General features: G+C 48.1%; 1 protein-coding gene across 1 annotated transcript in view; it reads right to left on the bottom strand.

Moving 5' to 3' along the window:
* The window catches only part of SHROOM2 (shroom family member 2), a 133357-nt gene that overhangs the window by 69658 nt on the left and 45434 nt on the right, over positions 1-18265 (bottom strand). The window lies entirely within an intron of this gene.

Below are 18265 nucleotides of genomic sequence, written 5' to 3'. Positions count from 1 at the left end.
TCGGTTAAGCGTCTGCCTTCGGCTCAGGTCATGATCCCAGGGTCCTGGGATCAAGACCCACATCGGGCTCCCTGTTCGGTGGAGAGACTGCTCCCTCTGCCCCTCCCCTCATGCTCGCTCTCTCGCTTGCAAAAATAAATAAATAAAATCTTAAAGAAAAAAAAAGAATCCTACAACATGTGGCATTTTGTGACTGGCTTCTTTCACGGAGCATAATGTTTCAAGGCTCATCCCCACGGTAGCACCTGTTAGTACTTGATTCCTTTTTGTGGCTGAATGATATTCCGTCTTACGGAGTACCACTTTTTTTTTTTTAAAGATTTTATTTTTACTTATTTGACAGAGAGAGAGGCAGCCAGAGAGGGAACACAAGCAGCGGGAGCAGGAGAGGGAGAAGCAGGCTTCCTGCAGAGCGGGGAGCCTGATGCGGGGACTCGATCCCAGGACCCTGGGATCATGCCCTGAGCTGAAGGCAGATGCCCAATGACTGAGCCACCCAGGCGCCCCCGGAGTACCACGTTTGATTTAACTACTTGCCCGCTGCTGAATACGGGAGTTTTTCCTTTCTGGCTATTATGCTGCTATGAACACGGGTGTTCAAGTTTCTGTGTGAGCATTTGCCGCGGGTCTGCACCTGGGAGTGAAGCTCCTGGGTCATAGGAGAGTGTGGTGAGCATCCGGGCTGTCAGGCTGTCCTCTACTACTGCACCATTTTATCGTCTGTGTGCGTACGAACGTTCCGATTCCTCCACGGCCCAGCTAACACGTAACAGTTTCTTTGACTACAGTCCTAATTAGATTATGCCACACTGTGCATATTACGGCATTCACGACTCTGTGCTAAACACATATGTATAAACATGTACTGACTCATGAAAAGCTTGAATGTTGCCCATTCGATAACTTTAATCCTGAGAGATCTTGATGTTTAATCCTGACTTTTCCTATACAGTAATAATGAACTTAGCAGCTACTAACCCAGCCTGCTTTCTATATTAGCACTTGGCAATCTATGGCCCATGAGCTAAACCCAGCCAGCTGCCTTTTTTTTTTTTCCAGTAAATAAAAATTTTACTGGACTACAACCACACCCACTTGTTTACACACTGCGACAGGACAGAATGGAGCATTTTGGCCCACAAAGCCAAAAATATTTACTACTTGGCTTGTTACAAAAACAAGTTCGGCAACCCCGGTTTTATACCAGAAGGCTATTATCTTTACAAACTGCTAGGAAAACTAGTGAAAAAAGTTAACGGTTACGAGCTTATCTGTGTAAAGTCTGAAAGTTCACTGCTTGACTGCTTGCCATGGCTAAGCTAAGAATTACTTCCAAAGCCCTCACAAAGTCCTAGAGCACTACATTTCCCCTATGAAGCTAAAAAGCCGGGTACTAAGCGACTGACCATGCCTCAGTTCTGCAAATGCACGGTATTTTCCTAAAACCTCCACCTACATCCAAGGACAGCTGAACTCCTCGGTTCACAAAGCAATTATTCATTGCAAGCGAACACCATAAACAAAATTAAACAACTACTCCTCACTGAATGGACTGCTTTAAATTTTGGTTAATAACTGGTTTCAAAAGTCTAGACAATTTTATCCCAACATAATAACAGATTGTAAGTTTCCACCCGCGCAAAATTACAGCCTCAGCCATGTGTAGGCAAGGTGCAGGTCACACGTGGTGGAGAGCTTGGGTTTTGACATGCCCCGTGGGAGAGGCCAAGGGGCCGTCCCGGTAGAGGGTGCAGTGGGCAGCTGGTGGCGGGAGGACGGCTCCCAGGGACAGGTGGCCTACATATGGAGACACCCCCAGCAGAAGTTATTTAAGGACGAGAGGGGTGGGGAGACTGAAGGACACTGCCTAGACAGAAGACAGAGTCTCGGGCAGAGAACCACAGAGAAGGAAACCCTGGGTCCCCAGTAGTTAGAGCTTTGGCAGAAGAGGGGCCAGGTGAAAGGGCAGGACATAAAGGAGGCAGAAGCTGCCACCACCGGAGTGCACGAGGAGGGCGGAGAAATCCCCCGGGGAAGCTTACCAATGCTCCAGCTGGCTCATTACCTGAGCCTGCAGCACCTGTCCCCCACACAGGGACCCGAGGGCTGCAGACTCTTAAGGCAGGTGGCAGTCCTTCAAGAGTGCCTGGATCCGTTTCATCTCCTCCCACCCCGCCTCCCAAGCACCGGGCATAACGATTGCAAAGGCAAAATCTAGAATGTAGAAAGAATGCATGTAGATAGTAACTTGGGTCTGCACTTAGTAACTACTGCTTAAATACTAGCAATTAAATGCTTTGGTGGGGTGAGTACAAAAAGGCCGTCACATGCATGTGTTGAGTTCAGAGTTGGTATTTATTCTTTCAGTAAGTATCTAGTGAGCAAGTACTCTGCACAAACTGTGCTAGATAGTGTGTGGGGGGGGTGCAGGGGGACGGTGGGTCTTACAAGGTGGAGTTCCTGCCTTGAAGACATTTCTAGGCTTCAGAGACCAACACTTCTCAAACTGTCATGTGCAGACAAATCTCCCAGGGTTTAAAATGCAGATCTGATTCAGCAGGTCCAGGGTAGGGCTTGAGCTTCTGCATTGTTTTAAAAGATTTTATTTATTTGAGAGAGAGAGAGAGAGAGTGCATGCAGCAGAGGGAGAGGGAGAAGCAGGCTCCCCGCTGAGCAGAGAACCTGATGCGGGGCTCGATCCCAGGACCCTGAGATCATGACCTGAGCCGAAGGCAGATGCTTAACCCACTAAAGCCACCCAGGTGCCCTGGCCTGTATTTTGAATGGTTTTCAGAAATACACATTTACAAAGTACAATTCATTCCGTCACCGATTTTTCAGGACAGAATTTTATTTTACCTTTCAACAGTTATGCATTCCAAGTGGAAACAACTCAAATGTCCATCAAGAAGTAAACGCATAATGAAAATGTGGCCCATCCATACAACGGAATGTAGGTCAGCCTTAAAAAGGAAGGACGTCCTGACACCTGCTACCACATGCATGGACCTTGAGGACGTCACGTGCAGTGAAATACGCCGCCACGGAAAGACAGGGACTGTGTGATTCCGCTCATATGGGGGACCCAGAAGAGGCCAATTCACAGAGACAGCACCTAGAGTAAAGGTCAGCAGGGGCTGGGGGAGTGGGAATCATGGATTTGTGGGTACAGAGTTTCAGTTTGGGAAGATGAAAAACTCCCGACAATGGTTGATGGTTGCACTATGCGAATGTCATCAATATCACGGAGTCAGACGCTTGAAAGTGGTTAAAATAGTTAAGTTTCGTGTTACGGTACATTTAGTGTGATCACACCTTCCTGAGTATCTAACAAGAAAAGGATTCTGAGCCGCTACAAGAGTGTAAGTGTCCTCCCTACAGTGAGCGCTTCTGAATTTGAGTATTATGAGAAAGTCTTGAGGCAAAACCACTATGATGAACACCCTGCAGGATCGTAGGGCCGGTGTTGAAGGCATCACACCCTGTGGGGACACATCACCGGGATCCGGCTCGGCTACCACTGGGTGGGCTTTTCAGTCTCATCCCCACAAACCCTTCTATGAACCAGGTCTGTGAGACTCTTGTGAACCACTGTCATCTAGTCTGGCCTCACCACGAAGATCTGTGAAGACTCCTCAAGTTTGTCCTCTATAAATGAAGACTGCATTGCAAAGCATCCTTCTGCCTCACCCTAACCACACTCCACCTACACATCCCAGAAAAAACAGGTGTGGGCTTGGGAGATAAAGTAGCTGGGTTTTTAGCCACCCGTTGGCTTCCCTGCCAAGAGAAAGTTTCTCTTTGATATTTATTGTGCTTACGGGGAAAGTAGCTATAAAAGAAAAAGCAGCTGTGAAAACTTCCATTCTATACTCCCCACCACCCCCAAACATCTCCCATTAGGTAGGATTCATGAGGTTTGAACTTGGTGAAGAATAAATCTGACGTCTGCGTTCGCTGCGGAGGACAAGGACACCACCTGCCAGCATTTTACAGTAAATCACACATGTGACATCGATGATCACTCCCTCACGGTGCCTGGGACTACGACCCAGCCGAGGCGACAGCCTAACATCTGCAGAACGTGGGGGCCACCCACAGGGCAGCTGTGGCCGACAGCAGTCAGGAAAAGCTCCCGAGATCCCCGGCTCCAACTCAGAAGTGCCCCTTCTGCAAAGTGGCAGGCAGGCAGAGACAGATCCTTCCATGCCCGCGATGCAAGCCCACGTGCCACGCTCTTCCCACGTCCAGAACGAAAGCCCCAAGTGCCCACGCTGGGCCACACGGTCCACACCTTGAGTTATCAACCGGCATTCCCAGGGGAGACTCAGATGTCCCACCACGTGCAGAACGCCGTATCGCTCTTCCGGAACTGTTTTGGCAGGAAACGGCAGGGAGGGAAACAGTTAATGAGAGTCTTCTTGGAACAAAGTTTTCATACTTGGCTGAAGGGGCGTTACAGATGATCAAGAGTGAAGACCCACAAAGGCAAAAGAGTCTAGTCTGGTAACCGACTACAAGGCGTCTCACCCCGTGCAGTGGGCATGTGAGGGGCAGCCTTCACCGCTGTCTCGGGGGAGGAAATGAGGCTTCATGAATCGGAAGGGCCACAAACACAACTTGAAAGGAGGAGCCTACATGGGGGAGGACATTCCCAAGTGGGGTCTTGACGTGAAGACAGGGACAGAGGCAGGAAGCCCAGGCGCGTCCAAAGAATGTCAGCCTGGCAGGGTGTAAAGCTCTCACAAGGGAGTGTCTGAAGATAAGGGCAGAAGGGGGAAGATTAGGAACTTGACCTTGAATCAGAATCTGGACAATATCCTGTAGGCAGTAGGGGCCCAGAGAAGGTAGGGTATGGAAGCAGGGAAGCGACATTATTCAAGCAAATACTTCTGGAAGACTGATCTTGTAGGCAGACGCAAAATGAATTTCTCCTGCCCTTGACTCCATCTTGGCACCGGACAGAAACGAGGGCTCACAGCAACGCAGCGCAGAGAACGAACGTGAGCAAGGACTCTAGAAGCTGCGAGGGAAGGCCTCACGATGTGGTCAGACATGACACGATGGACCAAAAGAAGAGGCCAGTGGTGCCGAGGTGTTGAGCTCCAGTGATTCAGAAAATCACAACGACCAGAGATCAAAATGGAAGAAGGACATTAAGTCCAATATCCCATTTCAAAGGCCATGAATCACACCTGCGTTTTATCAGTTCTATCTCAAAAATGCTTCACTGTCCAGACAGAAGGCACTCCATGACAAAGCAATGCCTTTTGTTAAGACAGGAAAATCCCCAAAGTTACCGCTTCAGTTTGCTTAATTTGAGTATTTTACTCATTCTCCTCGAGCCCAGCTGCTTCAGAAAGGAAAGCTGACTCACCCAGGGGAAGTATCAAGTTGTGAAATCATCTGAGTGTGTATCTCTGGTAACAGAGAAGCCCATTGAAAACTGGAAACTTCCACCTAGATGTGTGGAGACTTTCACAAGTCGTCATTACGGGCCCACCTGTGGCGGGAGGAGCCACACCAGCCAGGCAGCCCAGCTTCCAGAACGCTCTCTCTCTCTCTCTCCAGCATCCCGGCACCGACTGTCCCCCTCTCTCCTGCCCAAGATGCCCAACAGGAAGGTCAACTCAGGTGGAGGGGCAGTGAGGGAGCTCCAGAGGAGCTCCGCAATTTCTCAGCTAAAACCTGCTCCCGCAAAAGTGGAAATGAAGCAAACTGTCTTCAAACAAAAAAGTGCCAACACAAGGGAAAACAGGCTGCAAGGGCTAACCAAGAAACTAAAGATCTACCTGCAGAAAATGGAGAGACTAAAGCTTGAGGAGAGTCCAGCCTCCAGAGAAGTAGAGATGAAGGAAGACCACTCTAAGATCATATGCCATGTCTTTTTGGTGGGCCCTGTCTCCTAGTACAATGCAAAAGATTTCATTACTATTTTGGAAATGTAAGCTTTTTAGTAGCTCTAGGAATATTTTCTTTTTAAGATTTATTTATTTGAGAGAGGGAAAGGGAACGCGAACCCGTGCAAGTGGGGGAAGGGGCAGAGGGAGAAAATCTCGAGCAGACTCCGTGCTGAGCACAGAACCCTACTCGGGGCTCAATCTCACGACCCTGAGATCATGACCTGGGCTGAAACCAAGAGTCAGACGCTCAACCAACTGAGGCACCCAAATGGCCTTAGTAGGTCTATGAATATATTTTTTTAAGATTTTATTTATTTATTTGACAGAGAGACAGGGGGAGCACAAGTAGGCAGAACGGTAGGCAAAGGGAAAGGGAGAAGCAGACTCCCCACTGAGCAGGGAGCCCGATGTGGGACTCGAACCCAGGACCCTGGGATCATGACCTGAGCTGAAGGCAGCCGCTTAACCGACTGGGCCATCCAGGCGCCCCAGGAGGGAATGCCACCTCATGCAAGTTAGGTGTGAATGTTTGTTTAAGAGATAAAATCATTCGCTGGTTATTTTTTGGTACAACCAGAAGAGTGGGATACTGAATCCTAGGAGGCTCTGGCTGTCTGGGGGGTGAGCCTGACATTCCATGGGTGGGGGGAGCAGTTTTCATGGCCAATACAAGGCATATGACATGGCAATTTGAAGTCACGGTCGTGTATTTGATGTGTCCTGAACATTGGAAGTTACCTCTATCCCCACATTTCCTAAAGAAAACCATTTCCCTGATCCTGGCTCTCCCAGTCCCTGAACGTGCTAGTCCAGTTTCCCTAAACACTTTGTCAACCTGTCTTGAAAACCTGACAGTCCAAACATGCGTTTAGGATAGTAAATTGTGAATTGTGCATGAGTGGGATCTGTGATTGAACGGCGATTGTCAACGCAGAACCTACTGGTACTTGGTATCTTCTCAAGGAAAATTTGCCTCCACATTTCAAGCTGGAAAGTCACCGTATATAACAGTTTAGGAAAGAATCACGGACTACGGGCGCCTGGGTGGCTCAGTCGTTAAGCGTCTGCCTTCGGCTCAGGTCATGGTCCCAGGGTCCTGGGATCGAGTCCCACATCGGGCTCCCTGCTCCATGGGAAGCCTGCTTCTTCCTTTCCCACTCCCCCTGCTTGTGTTCCCTCTCTCGCTGTGTCTCTCTCTGTCAAAAAAAAAAAAAAAATTTTTAAAAAAAAAAAAAAAAAAAGAATCACGGACTACATCTTTTTAGATCTTTGGTATCTATGTTAAAAACCGTGTAAAATGAAATGTGTCTGTGTACAGATCATCGAAACCACCAATAAAATCTCAGTGGTGAAAGAAAAAAACTCTTTTCCTCATAGATGAGAACCAAAATCAAAAAGCAAGAGAAAAGATAAAACAATGCCCCCCAAAACTAACCAAATAAACCACAACGCACCTCACAGGCTTTGGACAGTAGGTGAGCAAGCTGATGTTTAGTCCAAGGCTTGCAGGAACATGAGGGTCTGCTCTGGAGATTTTCACATACTCCTTTCGGCCTCTGTAACAGGAATGCTCATCACACGAGGCCCTATCACAAAGAAAGGCCAATGTGGCCCGGACAAAGGGCCCACAGCAGCTGAATGGACAGAGTCCAGCCGATGAGATGCACGGAAGGAAGAGAGGACTGGGTGATGAGCCTTTGTGCAAAGGGGGCACCTGGCCAATGCAAATGCCAAGGGAAAAGTCCATCAGAGGCTCACACCAGCCGGCAGCCTCCCGGGGAGCCCCAGTCGCATCACCTGAGTGCCTTCCCAAGAGGCATTTCCACGGCACGTCACCAGCCCTGCCAGCTCCGCGGTGAGGTCCCAGCGCGGCTGGGGGCAGCTTCCTGCCGGCCAGCTCCGTGTGGCTCAGTGAATGTCCCCACGGTCAGCAGGCTGCAGGCACCCCCACTCCACGGAGCTCCCAGTCTCAGCTGGTGGGGGGGCTGCTTCCTGAGCTCCTCCTTCCTCAGTCTTGGAGGCAGAGTCTGCTCCTTACAGCCCCTGTTGTGCATTCCTCAGGGTTCCCTTTACCTGGGACAGGTAGTCATGATTACTTGTCAGTCTGAGGAATCATCTGTTACTAGTTAATCAGTTTTTGCACTGGGGGCCAGCAAACCGTTCTATAAAGAGCCATACGGTAATAAGCGTTTAAGGGTTTGTGGGCTCTCCAGCACATGCCGCACCTTGCCCAGCCGACAAGACAGAGCCAGAACGCTGTCGGTATCTGGCCAGTGTGCCGAACCCTGCTTTACACGAAGCGTTTCCTGCTCAAATTACTGTACGGTTTGTGTCCGAACCGGACCCTGACAGATACACATGCCAGGTGACAAGTGCAGTGACAGACATTCACGGGGCCCGAGCAGCAAAATTAATATTGTGGTGTGGGTAGGGAGCGGGGGAGATGATGAGCATCGGGGAAGGTTTCAAAAAGGTGAGGGGCACCTGGCTGGCTCAGTCCGAGGAGCGTGCGACTCTTGATCTTAGGGTTGTGACTTTGAGCCCCATACTGCGTGTAGAGACTACTTTAAAAAAAAAAAAAAGACGAGGTGTGAGACTTAGTACGTGAGAGTTGCCTCCACCACTTACTTAAGTACCTGATTTAGAGAAAGTCACTTATTTTTGTCTCTGTTTTGTCACCTAAAAAAAAATTTTAAAACATGTTGTAAGCTCTAAAGTGTTATATAAGCATATTCACAAACTATTTCACTTATAATTTGTTGGTGTACAAGGTGGGACTAGCCGGCCAGGCTTCTAGACTCTCAAGTTCAGTGACAAATGATCCCCTTCTCGATTTTAACATGAGGAAGCAAGGCTGAAGTGGTCGGGAAGAATGCTTCATTTATAATGCTCCAAGCTATTTATTGAGGTAGAATGGTTTCTAAGTCCTTTTACAAGGCCATTCGGAAAAAAAACCCTGAAGCTCAGTTAACCTAGATGTTATCGTTTCCTTTAAACCTAACTTAAAGTTTCCCTTTCCCGCTGGTTAGCTATTATAGCATCATAGAAAACTTTTGAAGTAGACAAAGTCGCAATATATAAATGGGGTATTTTACAAAAATTTAGCCTAAGTGGGTCAGGTAGAAACCAGGCCACATTTCCTCCACTTAAGAAAGCCTGATTTAAGTGGTAAATTCTCAGGGCAAGACACAAATGCCTCTGGAAACGACCCATGGTTTAAATACTGCAGATCGGTAATTAGGCAAGGGGGGAAAAGGGACACGAATTTCCCCAGGTGGCCCTTTGAACAGATACGCTAAGTAAAAGCCTGGTGTTTGTAGCTTAGGCATCAGTAATGGGTCCTCTTGGTTAAAATGGGAACGACATTTTCTAGAATCTATAGCCCAACAATGCCCCATTCCCCTTCTCCCCCAGCCGCTGTCAACCACCATTCTTTCTTTCCTTCCATGAACTGGACTACTCTAGACACCTTGTATAAGTGGAATCATACGGTATTTGTCCTTTTGTCTGCTCCCAGGACTCAAGGTTCATCCGTGTTACAGCGCGTGATGCTCGGCAGCCTTCCCTTCTAAAGCTGAACGATATTCCACTGCACGTACGTACCACCTTCTCTTCATTCTTCCATCTGTCAGTGGACACTTGGGCTGTTTCCAGTACCCACAACTCCTGCAGACTGGGTGGATGTCTGAATCGACCTTCGTTCAGAACCACTGTTCTCAACAGAGGATCAAGTATCCGAGAAAACCATCACAGCTCTCGTGAACACACACACAGAAAGCAAGACACTTCCAAAACCTCATTTTCATTTCCTGCCATGCAAAACCCACCCAGCACGGCAAGAAGCGGGCAGCCTCGCGCAGAGAAGTCTCTGCGGTTCCTGGCAGCTAGGCAGAAGGCCCATCAGGCCAGGTGGGACCACCGTGTCTAATACAGCCCAGCATTACCATGCAAAACAGGCCTCGTTGTTCTGGGCGCCATGAGTCCTGTCCCCTAAGAAGCCTTTGTTCTTTCTCCCCGGAGAAAACGGTCCTTCTTGTCTGCGGGCGGTGTTGGCTGGGTCCCCTCCATTCACACCCCCAACCCCATCACCGACACGGACACACTGTGCCTGGCTCGACACCGCACGAGGCCCCTACTTCCTCTACCACGGGACCAGATGCCCTCCTCCCGGCCTCCCGAACATCCTGGGTGTATCACCGAGCACTGCTCTGGACCCTGTTGACGGTCCCCTGCGTATGCTTCTGGCTCTGTAGCAAGACCAGCACGTCTGTGAGGACAAGTCCCAGATGGGATCTGTGCTTATTCCCTCCTATACCAATGTCTATTGCAAGGCAGAAGGCAACATTTCTGGAAAGGGTGAACAGAGAGGAAGACAATCAGTGAAGATCGCAAGGTTTTTGTCTAAGGCCAGCCTTTGTCCTAGGGTCACGGGAGGAAAACCCCACCACAGCCCTGGTCTTTCAAGTCAGTCTCACAAATCGCAGGAGCGGTTGGAGCAAAAGCACGGCGAGCAGGCTTCCCACCGGGCTGCCCGGGCTCCCACCCTTCTCCCAGGGCTTCTGAAAACCCGCTGCGCCGCTTAAACACGGATGGCTGGGGTTACTCAGTTTCGCAGTTTTCAAAGTAGAAAAGCCATCTGAAAGGGCTGATAGGCAATCATGAAACAGGAAAAGGAACTGCTGCACATGAGAACAAAGTGTCCCCGCTTTTCAGAACACATGGCTGTTTATTTTTCATGGACGTTCCCAGCCTACTGCAATTTCAAAGACACAGCGCTTGTTCCTTTCGATAACGCCACCGCTGGGCAATGCAAGGGAGGCGCTACTCAGAGGGAACCTGGCCAAACTTCCCTTCACCTTCCATTCGGGGACACTCGGAGCTCCCGGCGAGCCTTCGTCTTTTCACTGGCTGAGCTACGGATGACCTCATCCATCACAAGGGCTTTCTTTTGGAAAAACTCTTTTCAGTGATCTTCCCATTGAATGTGTGCTCCCCAAATTCCCATGTGCAGACCTAATCCCCAGCGGGGATACTGCAAGGTGGGGCCTTTGGGGGAGGGGAATAGGTCCTGAGGGTGGAGCCCTCGAGAACGGGACTGGTCCCCTTCCACAAGGGACCGCACAGAGCTCCCTCACCCCTTGGACCCTGGGAGGACACCGTGGAAAGACAGCTGTCTAGACGCCAGCAAGGGGGCTCTCGCCAGACACTGTATCTGCCCCCACGCCAATCTTAGACTTCTGGCCTCCGGAACTGTGAGAAATAACTACTTGTTCGTAAGCTGCCCAGTCTGTGGTATTTCTCTTACAGCAGCCCGAAAAAACAAAGACAGATGTCAAAGGCCCAGCCCACGGAGCCTAGCTGCGCAGTGCGGGGGAACGTGCGGCTCTGGGCGGCACAGCAAGCGCTCATTAGGTCGGGACGGGGCCGCGTGTAACGAACGTGCAGCTCTCGGGAAGGAGCAGGTGCTCCCCTCTGAAGGGACACCTGCCACCCAGGGCTAGCCATGGGTGACTCAGAGGAAATAGGCACTCAGTGGGAGCAGATCTTTTTTTTTTTTTTCCCTAAAGCTGACCATCTGGATTTTTATGGGTACTTTCCCTAGGTCTTCAAAGGCTGGCAGTCCTTGGCTTTTAAAAGAGAGGTGAGAAAAAAAATCATGTCGGAAGGTCACATACATGTAAGCCCTCACAGCAGCCTCTGGTTTGGGTAATTCCCATCCTACTTGGTCAAACACACCTCGTCTTGTGTGTCAGAGTCCGTGGCACCATGCAGGAACTCTGCACACTCAGGCGATCTTCCAAACGTCCCTCTGCCCGGGACTCTGCTAGTGTGCCTGCCTGCATCTTTCAGGGTGATGCCCCCCCACTGCTGGCCTCAGACGGTCTCCGATGGCCAGGAGCCCTGCTCTCCCCAGAGGCGGAATCCACCCCAGGAGGGGACAGGGAGGGGACAGCTGTGGGCCGGAGCGGAGCATGCAGGACAGCAAACGCTACAGTCTCGGTCGCCTGCCCTCCCCTGAAGTGCCCAGGGCGAAGTCCTGAGAAGACCAGAACAATTCATCCAGCAGACACGGAGGCTTTCGAATGAGCCATAATTCTTTATAAATCCAGACCATTTTCCTTTCTTGGAACTTGAAAATCAACAAACGGGATAGCTCTAAAGAGCAAAAAAAAAAAAAAAAAAATTTTTTTTAATTACAAAAGCTAACAAAGTATTGAGGGACATAATTTATTATGTCTGAGAAACAGGCTAAGAAAACCTATAATGTCTTGCTTATTGAGGTTTGTATTTAAGAGTAAGACATACTGCATCTGCCCTAAAAAAAAAAAAATTCTAGCAGGTATGAGGAGTCATTACATTTCTCTTCATCTAATGCTTGTACTCCTTGCTGGCAAAGAATAATAGTATAAAGCACTTAAAAAAAAAAAAAAAATCAACACCAAAAAACTGTGGAGCGGAAGAGGGGTTGATACTTCTAAAATCTAATTGTTTAAATGCAATGGGACTACATGAAAGCACATTTTTATGACACTAAACACATTCCTCATCTCATCAGTAATATTATTTCTCCACAGTGAACTGACGTTAGAATCAAACCAAAATAGCCAAGCTGTTATCTAACTTGGAACTCTTCTCGGTCACGAAAAAGAAAAACACTGAAGATTTAAGCTACTCCCATTATAAGGAGACTGTACAAAAATCAGAAACCCTTTGCTGCTTTTTCCAACAGCCAATTTGTACAGGCTAAATCTTCAATCCCTAATGCTGTTTATTTCTCCTGAGTTCATTCACAGCTTTGGGGGAAAAAAACAAACATTTTTAGGTCTTAAGAAAAAAACAGAGTCAAAATAAAATGACTTTTAATTTTCCTAACACAGTAACGCCACAGTCCTCAGCCAAGGCAGAGCAAATTCAAAGCTTTGTGGTTGTGGTTTGGGGGGTGTGCAAACTTTTACCAGATCTCAGAATTTGCTTAGTAGCCCACCTCACTTTTTCGCAGGTTAAAGACTGAATTATTCACCCGTTAACTAAAAACACAGAGTTAATTTTATGTGCTTAGTTTATGATAGGCAAAAGTATGCAGAGGCAAGGCACAGAGATGCCAAGAACACCACCACACCCCCGGGGTTGTGCACGTTGAGGATGGATGGAGTCACCATTTCTTCCTGGGTCTGGGTGGTTTAACACAACATGGCAGAGCTCAGCAAAGTCATTTTTAAAAATCATTTTATTATTATTTATTTGTCAGACAGAAAGAGAGCACAGGCAGGGGGAGTGGGAGAGGGAGAAGCAGGCTTCCCGCGGAGCAGGGAGCCCGACGTGGGGCTCGATCCCAGGATCCTGGGATCATGACCTGAGCCGAAGGCAGATGCTTAACTGACTGAGCCACCCAGGCGTCCCAGCAAAGTCATTTTTTTAAAGCTAGCAGCAGCCTGGCTTAATTTTGTCTCTTGTGCTTTATCCAGTCCTTTTAGGACAAAATTTGATGTAAAATATATATTTGTCTGTTAGGACTCATATGGGACTACTTGGGATTTTTAAGTCACTGTTCAAAAAAGTAAGGAGGCAACTATCTCCCATGACAAACTATAAAAAAATTCTGCCCAAGCACCTGGAAAACAAAGTCGGCGTAGGTAACAGTGACAAATTCCAAATACAGCTGAAATATCCAACATGACTGGCAAAGGTTCTCTTCACTGTATGTGGCATTCAGAACATAAGAAAGAAATGCTGTTTTTTCTCTTTACAAAAGAGTGGACAGTTTATAATTACGATTTTAAAAAGCCAAAATTTAAAACAGAAGTGACAAAGGAAAAAGCGAACAATGTTCTTGGTCTCTTCATTTAAGGAGAGGTCCTTGAGGGGCGCCTGGATGACTCAGTGGGTGGAGCGTGTGACTCTTGATCTCAGGGTTGTGAGTCTGAGCCCCACACTGGCTACAGAGATTACATTAAAAAAAAAAATCTTAAAAAAAAGAAAAAGGAGTCCTTGAACATCTCTGTATCATGTATAACATTCTTTGACATGGTTTTGACATGAAATGTGGTAACATTATTGGTGCCAATCAAAATCACTGAGGACGATTTTATAGTAAGATCAGAATCCTGTGTTCCTATTTATTCTGATTCTTCTCAATTTACTATAATCCAACTTTCCACCGTAGGACCCCAAATTAAAAACGGCCATCCCGGGGTGCCTGGCTGACTCAGTCAGTGAAGCGTGCGACTCCTGATCTCAGGGTTGTGAGTTTGAGCCCTACACTGGGTGTAGCGATTACTTAAAAATAAAACCTTTAAATAAAATAAACAAATAAAAATGAAAACGGCCATGCCTCCGTGCTTAGAGTTCATTTCTTACTCTTTCCCTGGGTGGTTTCTGTAGAACCCAAACTGCTCATCTGCCACTTCTATTTCCACTCTTAAAAACAAGGGGCGCCTGGGTGGCTCAGTCGTTAAGCGTCTGCCTTCGGCTCAGGTCATGATCCCAGGGTCCCGGCATCGAGCCCCACATCGGGCTCCCTAGTCCGTAGGGAGTCTGCTGTTCCCCCTGCTTGTGCGCACGCGCGCTCTCTCTCTCTGGCAAATAAGTAAATTAATTATTTATAAAACAAACAAGCAAAAGAAACAAGTGTGGGGAAGGCCAGGCAAGTGTTCCCCACCCCCAGCTCTCTAGAAAAGCAGGGCAAGGACGACAAAGAGAGAGGTGCCCTGACGGTCACTATGCATCAGAGTCGGAAGAATCAGTGGGCACCTCTACATGAGAGAAACTCAGAATAGAGAACAGCCACCCCGTCGGGCTGGTGCCTCAGGCAGCTTGGCCTCCTCTGGCCTCGGCACTCAGGCTGTGACAGAGGCTGGGTCTGAAGCTGCCTATAGGAGAACCCTCTCGCCTGAGAGATCAGACTCAAAACGGACATGCACAGCAGCCTGACGGAGGACTCCATATCCTTCCAGACTGGCAAAGCAATGACAAGTTACAGTGGGAATTATGCTTTTAGGATGGAATGGGTCCTATCTGAAATGTAACGAAGGAATGAAGGAACTTTCCCCAGAATCCCTAACTTAAATATGATTACTGCAGGGGCGCCTGGGTGGCTCAGTTGGTTAAGCGGCTGCCTTCGGCTCAGGTCATGATCCCAGGGTCCTGGGATCGAGCCCCACGTCGGGCTCCCTGCTCAGTGGACAGCCTGCTTCTTCCTCTCCCTCTCCCTGCTGTTCTGCCTACTTGTGCTCTCTCTCTCTCTCTGTCAAATAAATAAAATCTTTAAAAAAAAAAAATAAATAAATAAATAAATAAATAAATAAATAAATATGATTACTGCTATTAAGACTATTTGTTTTATACTTATTCTTTACAACAGAGTTCTCAGGAAACCACTGGAGGCAAAAAGTGAAACTGTTCAGTATGAGGTTTCCCTAAATAAAAACAAACACATAAATACACCTAACACTCAAGCTTTAGGTGAACTTCTTCCTAACGCCTATCGTCAGGTGTTTTATTACAGTATACCAGGAGGCCTGAAGTGTCAGCAACATATAAGATTCAAAAGTACAAACCAAATTAAAGAGCCTGGGGGACGCGGGGTGGGGGCCGGGTGGTCTTCCAATGCAGGCTTTCCTTAAAGCATAGTTTGTGTGGTTAAAAAAAAAAAAAAAGACACATGTCTCTTCTATTTCTTCATCTGGGTTACAAGTATGATTTCTACGTAAAAACTCATCAATGCCTAGGCTTATAACGTGAGCGCTTTTCTGTATGTAGATCCTCATTCAAGAACAAGTTTTATCACTCTCTTTTGTGGGCTGAATTGTGTTCCCCAAAGAGACATGACGAAGTCCTAACTCCCAGAACCTGTGAACGTGAGCTTATTTGGAAAGAGGGTCTTTGCAGATGGAATCAAGTTAAGAGGAGATCATACTATATGAAGGTGGGCCCGAATGCAACGGCTGGTGTCCTTGGAAGAGGGAAATTTGCACAGAGACACACAGGGGAGAAGACCATGTGAAGACAGAGGCAGAGACTGGAGTGATGCATCCTTAAGCCAGGGAACACCACAGGGTGCCTGGAACAACCAGAAACTGGAAGAAAGCAAGGAAGGATCGTCCCCAGAGCCTTCCGGGCAGCATGGCCTTGCTGAAACCTTGATTTCTACCATCCAGCTTCTAGAACTGTGAGACAATAAACTTAAGCAACCAGTTTGTGGTACTTGGTTATGACAGCCCTGGGAAACTTCTACATCTTCGTTTTGCCACAAGGAAAAGGCTACGATGTAGATGGACACAAAGACCTTCTGGCACAGCGACTTAAAGGTTCCAGAAGACCAGGCTGTTCCAAGCATGGGCTTTCCAAAGAATCCAGAGAAGCCCCCTGTCCTGGCCACCTACCTTCTGGAGTCCCAGCAGGAGGATGGGTGCGCCCTGCCCTTCCATGGGATAACGGATCTCCCCCTCCCCAACCAAGGAAAGGCTGCGGGGCTCCCTTATGAGCTGGTGGTGTGAGGTCTGTGAGCACCCAAGAAACAATCACATGAAAATAGGCTTTCCTTTTCTCTTAAAGGAAATCATCTGCAAAGCCTAAGAGGTACATTAACAAAGCCTTAAAGATGCTTTCTGGATTGTTTTATATTGTCTGTGGGAGGTAGAGGGGACAGGAGGGGTGCAGGGTAAGGCAGATAAATAGGACTACATCATCCATTGTTGAAAACTCCCAGGCCGGGTGCCAGGGGCTGAAGAAAGGGCTTAAATGTCCAGCTTTCCCCAGAGATACAAACACACACTTGGGTCAAACCACTCAACTTTTCTGGGCCTTTGTTTCCTTTCTCATCAAAATCAGCAATTCAACCCTGACTCTATTTCTTTCGGCTTTACAATCTTGAAACTCCGGTTCTACAGTCATTCTTACTGTGGGTCTAATTCAACTGTCTTGAAAACTGCAGTTCGGGATTTGTGCATTACTGAGGTGTGAAGTGTGTTCCCAGGGGAGACTGGGTGTAACAGAAAGCAAGCCTTTGATAGACCCAGCTCAAACAAATTCAAGGTGCTGGTAATAAGAATTAAGCCCCAGATGTTACGAAAAGCCAGCAAGGAGTGAGACAGATGCTTAGCAGGACAACTCCGGCAGGGGGTTCGGGCATCAGAAGGGAATATGTTTGGTACCACTTGAGCTGCCACGGCAGACAGGAGGGTAGAGGGTCCTTCTTAAAAGCAGAGCATGGGGTGGGGGGGGGGGCGGGGGTCGCGCCTCGGTGGCTTAGTCGGTTAAGCGTCTGCCTTCAGCTCAGGTCATGATCCCGGAGGTCCTGGAGCTGAGTTCTGAACTGGTCTCACTGCTCAGCAGGGAGTCTGCTTCTCCCTGTCCTGCTCCCCCTGCTTGTGCTCTCTCTGTCATAAATAAATAAAATCTTAAAAAAAAAAGAAAAAAGCAGAGCATGGAAAAAAGTGCAGTTAACTGAATATTGCAACCGTCATCTTTAGTGGAATGTGTTGTCGGGGGGTAATGCTGGGTTTCTGCAGACTGCCACAGAGCCTTTTCATGGGCACTAACCTCCCAAAAGGTCTGAATGGCTCAGCCAGCTGACAGTCATGCCCTGCATTCCAACAGATGTGTATCTTCACGAGAGACTGCCTTTAACGAGCAGGCCCTTTCTACTGGGCCATAACTCTTTAAAGAAGCAGAATGAGGCAGTGACAGGCTTCTTCTCTAATACAGTGAACTCCTGTTAATTCACAACTAGAAGCTGAAGGAATAAAACAGACTCTAGTCACCTGGGGAACATCCTCGGCTCTAATTCCAGGCTAAACAGTCAATAATTAACAGAGCGTTACTACAGAACAAGATTTTCGGCTTTTTACCCTTATAAAGGCAGGACAGGGCAGAAGGTAGAAGAGTACGTTGTAGCTAAACAGTGAAAGTAGCAGCATGTTGACAGAACACATTGAAATTCTGTACCTTTCCACATGTCTACACACGCACCTGAATAACAGCATTGTCTTCACAGAGATACTGCAGGAAAATTCTGTACGCACGCACGGGCGAGGAACTCAAACACCTGAGTGGCAAGCACGACGCTGTTGGTTCTGAGCCCCAGCCTGCTGGAGGGCCAGTTAGCACAAGAGATGCTGATCTGACCAGGTAATTCCTGCGCTCGCCATCATCTCGGGCTCTGACGGGGAGACTCAGGTTCTCAAGAGCAAAGTCGCATCTATTACAAGGATATAGGGAATCATGGAAACCACAGGACTGAGAACTGCCCCAGAAGGTTCCAGAGAGCGAAGAGGAGAGGAGGAAAGCAGGAAGTCAGCAAAGGCCTCAGGGCAGACACCTACTGGTCAAGATGCAATGCATGAATACGTATTACGTAGATG

Source organism: Phoca vitulina, unplaced genomic scaffold (genome assembly GCF_004348235.1).
Source record: "Phoca vitulina isolate PV1807 unplaced genomic scaffold, GSC_HSeal_1.0 scaffold60, whole genome shotgun sequence".
Classification (NCBI taxonomy): domain Eukaryota; kingdom Metazoa; phylum Chordata; class Mammalia; order Carnivora; family Phocidae; genus Phoca; species Phoca vitulina.
The sequence above is the reverse complement of the archived record's forward strand: the minus strand, read 5'-3'. Positions and strand labels throughout refer to the sequence as shown.